This window comes from Pinus tabuliformis, chromosome 2_2 (assembly GCF_031772625.1).
Source record: "Pinus tabuliformis cultivar Carrire ecotype Pingquan chromosome 2_2, CPIR1, whole genome shotgun sequence".
Classification (NCBI taxonomy): domain Eukaryota; kingdom Viridiplantae; phylum Streptophyta; class Pinopsida; order Pinales; family Pinaceae; genus Pinus; species Pinus tabuliformis.
The window spans coordinates 927,993,865-928,002,769 of NC_142300.1; positions in this window are offsets into that span (position 1 = coordinate 927,993,865).

Consider the following 8,905-nt stretch of genomic DNA (forward strand, 5'->3'; position numbering starts at 1 on the left):
TCTACATCTGTGCATTTGGGCTTGGGTTTAAAATTCTTAATATTTTTGTTTTTTTATTTTTTTCCACGAGGGATTCTCATATTTATTCGACAGTGGAGAACAATTTGTTTACTTCCCTTGCTACGACAACCTTGACTCACTGGCTAATTGTATTATTTTTTTCAGGAAATTCGCAGAGATGCCATGAAACTATTCCTTGACATAGGTAAGCCATTCATTCTCGTTAATCTTATTAGAAATAAAACTAAGGAATTTTTCAGTATCTATTGATTTTACTGTACTACGTGTTTTTATGTAATTCCCTTATATGTGCCTTCCTCTTGGTTCGCAGGTATGGTGATTTCATTCTTTTGTGAATTTCTCCATATCTCCGACTATGCGCTGGCTTCAACCTCTGATGGTTAACTACCCTACTACAGGTCGGTTACATGTCTACCTCTGTGAAGGAAACATTCATGTTTATACTTGTTGGGATTCCTCTTTAATCTTTAGGATTCAATTAAGGCCTTATGTTTGGGCCACTTCTTTAGTTAGAAGATACTCTTGTCCCATTTAATGGACGTGTACTTTTGTAATTTCAGGGTTATACCCCTAGTAGAATTTATTATTAATGACTATTAAACTTCCTACTGAATTATGTAATTTTTCTTTCCTTATTGCACACAAAGTATTGGTGATTTTCTGTAATTCATGTTTGCAGGTTAAATGTGTATACACGTGCTATCATAACTCAGATTTTTGTCACCGTGTTTTAAGTCGTGGCCCGATATATATATTGGTAATTGTTTCATATATTTTCTCAGTCCGCTTTGCTTGTAATTCCTGTGATTTATTGTTCCTCACAACTTCATATATTATTGATAATTTAAAAAGTGACTTTTAAATTATTTGGAATGTGGAAATGCGCAATTAGATTTAATATTTTGTATTGAATGATTCTTAACCTCCATCGACTAGGATATATAAAATATATATTAACTATTTTACATGAGCGTAATTTTTCCTATTTAGATTAGATTGCCTTCCTTTACATGGAATATATAACAGTCAATTCCTTTCAGAACTAGTTTTTCTCTGTTATAATTTCCTTCTCTGCTATTTACGTTTCCTTTCTACAATCATTAGTCATATAAGGACACATCACTTGTATAAGTGGACCACGATTACTTAAGGCTTTGTTCTGTGTCGTAAGCTCTGTATAAGGTAAATTGCTACACAGTTCTATTTATACTCAATATTAGTTGTCAGTCTTATTTATAAAGTTGAAATAAACATAGAGTCCTGAAATTAGGATCCTTACTTCCCAATTTATTTCTGGTTTTCCTTTTTTTGTTCGTGGATAGCGATAAGGGTCACTTTGCTAGTATGAAATTCGTAGCTCACCATGAATTTTATCTCATCATACTACGAATTTTGGTCATGTTACCTTATGCACTCTATTGGCAGTAAGGAAAATATTGCTCATTTAATTTCTCTTCCTGTGAGTAAGTAGAAAATCACTACCGACATTTAGGAAATCGCTACCAGTAGGTAGAAAATCAGTTTATTTACATCTTAACTCTCTTTATGATTTTCTATACTAGTAAAATATAATTCGTCAGTAATCACCGGACCGTTATTAATGAATGTAAAATTTGTGCAGGGAAAAATTTAGCATACCCATAAATAGTAGCTCCATATGACATGCTTTTCTACGACCCATTTCTAATATATGTTAGAACCTAATCATACGTTATGAATTTCGAGCGTGAGATTCTCAATCCTACTTGTTCATATTTCACTACTATATCTATGTGCCGCAACTTATACAATTTATTCTTATAAACAAATTCTTTAATAAAATCTAAATAATTCAATATCGATAGACTTCATCAAATGTTTTGATATACTTATTAAAAGAATCTAAGTATTTGAATAGTCGCATGTATTACTCATTAGAAGCACTAATCATTCAAGATACCTCTATAATTTGATACTAACAATATTCACAACTATCATTGTACATAATATCATTCGTCTTGTAATAAATTCAATAGTAAGCATGGATAATAAACACACATCAACTAGAAACTGACCGTAATCAACCAGATTAGCTTGGAAAGAACGATTTTCCACCCAACCATGAACCGCCATCTCTTTTCTCCCCCGAGTGGGATCTTTTACTCCAGAATCAACAACCCTTGTGATTCTTGGTCAAGGTATTTATGCCTTTCTTCCCTAGCATACTTTCCTTAGCGGCGTCCTGCTTTCTAGGGTCTAACAACCCCATATCTTAGGCCTTTTCTTTATGTTTTCTGAAAAAGTATCCTCTTTTTTCGTTAAAGCCCACCTTTCTCTCTCGCGGTGCTTTATTCACCCACTACTCAGTGCTTTTTCCTCACTGAGTGATTTAATATGTTTTTATATCCTAATCATATTAAATCTTAGTAAATGACCCATAGGAATTTTTAGGAGTAATTTGAGGGAATTTTGTCCAATCCTAACCATCATCATTGGATTTCGGTTCTGGATAATGATCTCATTAACTCAAGTATTCCTTTCCAAGTAATCTTCCAATTCCTTTTATTATCAAAATCTATTTATTACATCATCATATTGATCTAAAATGGAGTTTATTTATGACTTTCTAGTCATTACTAAAAATAGCTCATTCTATTAAAAGTAGTTCATTCTATTTAAAGAATATTTACATGAGTGCAGAGGGGTATTACATATGGAAGCATGCATACATCTAAGTATCTGGCCCTTCAGACATGAATCTAGTTAGCTAGCACTAATAAATGAGTTGAATTTGGATTTGACTAAGTACATACGCATTTGGTTGAGGTTCCAATAGGTCATGGTTCCACCATGCCCAAAGATTTATCTTCCCATCGCCCATCTAAGGGTGAAAAAATTCAAGTGATTGAAGTTCAAGATGGATCTCAGGTATAGTAAGGAGGTTGTTTAAGCTTGCATTCACAACCCCAAGTCATGAAGAGCATACTTTTAGGAGCTCTAATTGCTAAAGGAAGCTTAAAAGGGATATTTGGGCATTTGGTTTGAGGTGTTGTTGCTATCGAAAGGCCGAGACACTAAATATAACACTGTAGCTATTTAAGGATAAGTTTATGATTAAAATAACTGATCATGTGGAGGGGGGCTAAAGTAAAAGAAAGTGATGGTTAAGGAAAGGAGCCAAATTCTATTGTGCCATGTATAAATTTGAATTACTGGTAAGAGTAAGTGGAAGAGCAGTTTTTAGTAAGAGGTGAACTCAACATGAACTGGGGGAGAGATGTATGTAAGAACGAAAGAGAACTATGAGTATGTTGCATGTAAATAGAAGGTGGTGTGTTGATTTGGTCAAGAATACTGCAAGATCATGTCAAGTTGTAATTCCATGGGTGAATACCATGGATTGATATCCATGGTAAAGATGGGGCCAAAATAAATTATAAAAGAAGAATAAAAATAATTTCATTGTGCATTAAAAGAGCGAAGATGTGCGAGAGTACTAGAGAAATTAAGAGGTTGATATAGAAGAGATCATTGTGTGCTTGTGTTTATTTACAATGATATCATAAAAGGAACAAAAAAGAGTGAGTGGTAAATAAAACATATCAATTTAGTAATTGTAAAAGGTGGAGTAGAAATCAAAGAAAGAATTGAATGGATAACAGACCATATTGCAACTAATATTTTCTTAATTACAGGAGATTGGAGTCCCCTGTAATTGGGTGGATACAAAACTTTGCAGATTGGTGTCTCTAATAGTTTTGACCTTGCAAGTTTAAAAGAGGATAGGTGTCTCCTACAAGTGGGTTCCTGCAAACTCTCTAGCTGTAGGTTGGTCCCTACAATCATCAATCAAAGAAGAAATTGTTTTGTGGTTTTCTCCCTTTATGGGTTTCCAAGTTAAATCACTTATGTGGTTTTTTTGATTATTTCATAAATAAAAAAGACAAAAGTATTTAATTGATTTTTTTAATGGCGTGAAGTAATAAGAATATTGATTCACCCCTCCCATCCCCACTGTTGATATTCAATAGTCGATACAAGAGCCAAGTTCTTGCAATAACATCTTAACCGCTAGAAGGAAGATCTCATAAGAAATGGCAAGTTAGGATGGTTCGGTCTCAATCATACCTCCTTTATTCAATGGCACAAACTTTAATTTTGGAAAATAATAATGAATAATTACTTGATTTCAAATGACATGGATATTTGGAAATGTGTTGAGTGTGTATCAAAACACATCAACCCCTCCAACCGACGAAGATGGTAAGAAAATATGTGATTGCAATGCTAGGGATATGAATGCAATCTTGGGCGGACTTGCAGAATCACAATTTGTCAAAGTGATGCTATATGAATCAGCTAAAGAAATGTGGAACGAATGGGTGAAGAATTATGAAGGGGATATGAAGGTTGAAAATGCCAAACTCCAGGTTTATAGGATGTAATATCAAAACTTGAAAATGATGAGAATGAAAACATAGGAAGTTTCTTTCTCAGAGTTGATGAGGTTGCAGATGCAATGCAAGGATTAGGTGATCAAATTAATGATGTAGAAATAGTACAAAAAGTGTTGAGATCACTTTCATCTAAATTTGATGCCAAAGTCTCTTCCATAAAAGAAATGCATTAATTGCAAAAATTATCTATGGAAAGATTTCATGGAATACTTACTACTTATGAGTTGAGAGCAAAAAAGAATCAAATAGAATTTAGAGAAGTTACCTTAAATGTTTCAAACAAGTCAAAGAACATAGAGAATGAGACAGTTCTAGACACATTTTAGATGAAGAGGAAGCAATTTTGTGAGAAAGCTACAAAGAGGCTCCAAAAAGAATAAAGATATGTTACCATTCAAATTTTTTCAATTTGATAGAATAGGGCACTTCACTTCAACTATTCTTATAATGAAATAATACTGTTAAAAATGACGAAAGGGAAAAAAAACATCTAGGAAGAATAACAAGAAGTTCTTTAAAAGGAAAAGTTTCTACTCAAAGGAGGACAATTGTAGTTCATCGGAGGATGAAGGATATTATGAATATAATTCAAACTTTGATCATAATCTCTTCATGGAAATATAAAACCAAATGTATGGTCAAGATAAAACTAATCCAAAATAGTTTGAAGCTATTTTTCACATGGAAGGTGAACTTATAAGTGCATTAGAGGAAATAAACATACTTAGAATAAATGATAAAGAACATAAAGAGGAACTCTGAGCGTACAAAGAATAAGATGATAATGTTGATGAAGAAATGGCTCTTTTAAGAATCTAATTGGAAGAAGCCATTCGAGTATAGGAAATTCTAATGAACCAAATAAAATACAAAGGGAAATACTATGAAAAGCTAGAGTAAAAAAATGCATCCCTGAGCAAAGATCTAGAAGATAATAAAACTTAGTTGATTTTGAACCTAAAATTTGTGAAATGATTTGAAACTTTGGACAACATCATTAGTAGCCAACAACCTCCATCAATCAAAAAAAAGATTTGGTTATAAAGAAATACCTGAATAGGTCAAGGTTGAATTGTGGTCAAAAGCATAGGAATTAATTAGCTATGTTAATCCTCTCAAAGGAACAATCATTTAGTCCATCAAACCCACCAGTGAAGGAAATGAGCAACATAAGCATAATCAGCTAAGTCATACGAGTAACAATGGAGCGAGGAAGAAACAAAGGCCATAGTTCTATCAAATCAGAATTCCCATATCAAACCCCTTAAGAAGGTTCTTCACTCCCATGTACCCAAACATTTTCTACGGTTATTGTTTTATATGCCATATTTTTGGTCATAAGGAAGTACATTGCAAATAATATAAATATATCATAGTTAGAAATGCAAGGATTAAATTATGTTTGCAGGAAATGCTAAAAACTAAAAGCTCTTACAACAATGTATTCTCTCCCATTATTGATGAAATTGAGTGTTATATGTAACAACTTTGGGAATAAGGAAAATACGTGTAGAAGAAAAATTTTCCTTCTAATACATAAGACATAAAGGAATATTTCACCAAAGTATAGAAGAAGAAGAAGACTATGCACCTAGAAGAGTTTGGACTACTCCTATATGCCAAAAATCAAGGAAATCAGTGCTACGTTAATAATGGTTGTTCAAAGCACATGACAAGTGAAAAAATAAATTTTATATCTCTCAATGAAGATAGAGGTGGAAATGTCACTTTTTGTAACAACACACCACCTAGAATAATGGGTAAAGGGATAATAGTCTTGGAAAATGGAAAGACCAAGGCTTGGAATGTGTTATATGTAGATCGCCTTAAGAATGATATTCTAAGCATCAGTTAAATGTGTGACCAAGCACATGAAGTTATATTTAGGTCAAATTGCTCTGTGGTAAAGGAATCAGATACAAGAAAAAGTATAATAAGAGTAGTTAGGAGTCTAGGTAATGTCTATGTGTTGGAAGGGGACAAAGGATCCTTCCATATGGCTAAAACCGATGAGAGTTTATTGCGGCACAGGAGATTAGGCCATCTCATATTTCATCAACTAGTTAAATTACGCTGAAAAGGTGTTTCATGAGACATGCCCAAAATATCCAAACGGAAAATACTATTTGCAAGTCATGCCAATTTTAAAAATAGTCAAGAGTGTAATTAAAAGTAAAGGAATATTCCATAAAAGGACCTCTAGAGTTGATTCATATGGACCTATGTGGACCCATAAGAACACAATTCCTATTTAGTGAGAAACACTTCATGTTGTTGACAAATGATTATACAAGAATGACTTGGGTTAGATTGTTGAAATTTAACTCTAAAGATTTTGAAAATTTTAAAATATTCAAAGCTTGAGTGGAAAATTAAATGGACCTCAAAATTAAATTACGTAGATTAGATATAGGAGGAGAGTAGACATCTAATGAATTTTATGATTTCTGCGAACAAAATGGAATCAAGAGACAATTCTTAATAGCTAGAACACCTTAGCAGAACATAGTAGTAGAAAGGATCTCTCACAATTGTGTAGATAGTGAGCCTGGTTAATACTTTGTATTATGGAAACAATTATTTTTCTTTTGTTTTTTAAAGAAAAATGGATAGGGATCTGATTTACATATCTTAACCATATTTAATGGGCTTCAAGGGAATGTTTCTCACTTACTAGTCTCTAGATTTTAATGCTACCATGGACATATCTTCTTTGCATGTCTGGATTGGATTGTCATGTTATCCCCATGTTTTCTATGACGATGTTATATTTAAAGCCATAGGTGACAAATTGAACCACAATATTACTAGTTCTCAGGGAAAGGACAATAACTTCTCCCATGCCAATGTTTGTTTTGAAATAAATTCTACTAAAGAACTCCCTGAGGTAATTCAAATTGACTTCAAGTGTTGGTACCACCTTCAGGCTTTGGATTGTGAGTCGGTTTCCTTTAAATCCAATTTTTTCCATGAGTATGGGAATTTTGCAAAAAGTTGTCCAAACGCTCCAGCGCCTTAGTCTCTTCATATCCCTCCACCATATTCTCAAAGTAATGATAAGAAATGAGCATTCTATCTAGTTTCAAGGAAACAAAAGAATCATCTGTCAAGGAAGCTTCATTCTAGTAGGACTTGATGTCATCAACATCCTCCCTTTAGTGATAGATATGAAGCTTTGAAGTCCATGGAGGAAGAAGAAGAAGATCAAGAATATTCAAATAGTATGCCTTTTGAGATTGTCAGTTCACCCACTTAGGAAGAGACTACTTCTAAGGATATTGACAAAACCCCTCCTTCAAATAAGAAGGAAGGAGAGGCTAGTTCAAATGAAGAAAAGGAGGCCAATCTCTCATCTTATTCTCCTTCCTATTCAGATGTTATAGAAAGAAATCAATGATCTTCCCCTCCACTAACAAAAAATAGAAAAGATGGAAGCACAGAATCCCCAAAATCTTGTGCCCATCATTCTTTAGCCTCTTTTGTTCTAGTAAGGAGTTGGTTTTAGTTAAATCTTAAAAATATTTTGTTTTTGTACCATCTTGTACAAGAAATTTGTAAGAATGTACTCCTTCTCAAGAAGTAGTAGGCTCAAGTCTTAAAAGGTCTAGTATTGGATCTCCACCCCTTCTTCTATTGTTGAGAGGAGGATGGTTTCTTTCACTCCTATTTTTGAAAACATTGAAGATTTTCCATGTAGTATGAATCTACTCCTATTCTCAAGAAGTAGTAAGCTCAAGTCTTAAAAGGTCTAGTAGAGGATCTCCACCCCTTCTTTTATTGTTGAGAAGATGATGATTTCTTTCACTCCTATTTTTAGAAACATTGAAGAATTTTCCATATAGTATTCATTTTGATTTTGTTTTGGCTATTAATTTTTACTTAATATAAAATTGTCGTTCCAATTAAAAAGGAGAAAAAAATAAGTTATACATCACAGTAATACATACTAAGATCTACAATCTAAAAGATAATAATTGTTTGATTATGTTAAAACATGCCATTTCTATTTTAAAAATATAATAAATTTCATTATTTCAAAAATATATAAAATTAATATTATAAATATATTCTCTATAATTCCATTTTTTTTTTTTTTTTTTTAATTCATTTAAATACTCACACTTACACTTATAAACACATCATGTTTTATTTGAAAATAATATAATATTATAAAAAAAAACTCAAATTTAAATTTTATGCTACTTTTTATATAGTTATATACAAAATTTATAAATACAATTTATATATTTAAATTCATGGTTAAAGTATCCCTTATATCTTTTTAATTAATACATTGTTTTTTTTTTATCAATTATATCATGAATGACTATTTACATCCACCCATATATCATATATAAATAAGCATAATCAAACCTAATTCAACATTATGCAATTCTTTATCATCCAATTACATAGTCTACATTTCAAATTGAAACTAACAAAGAATG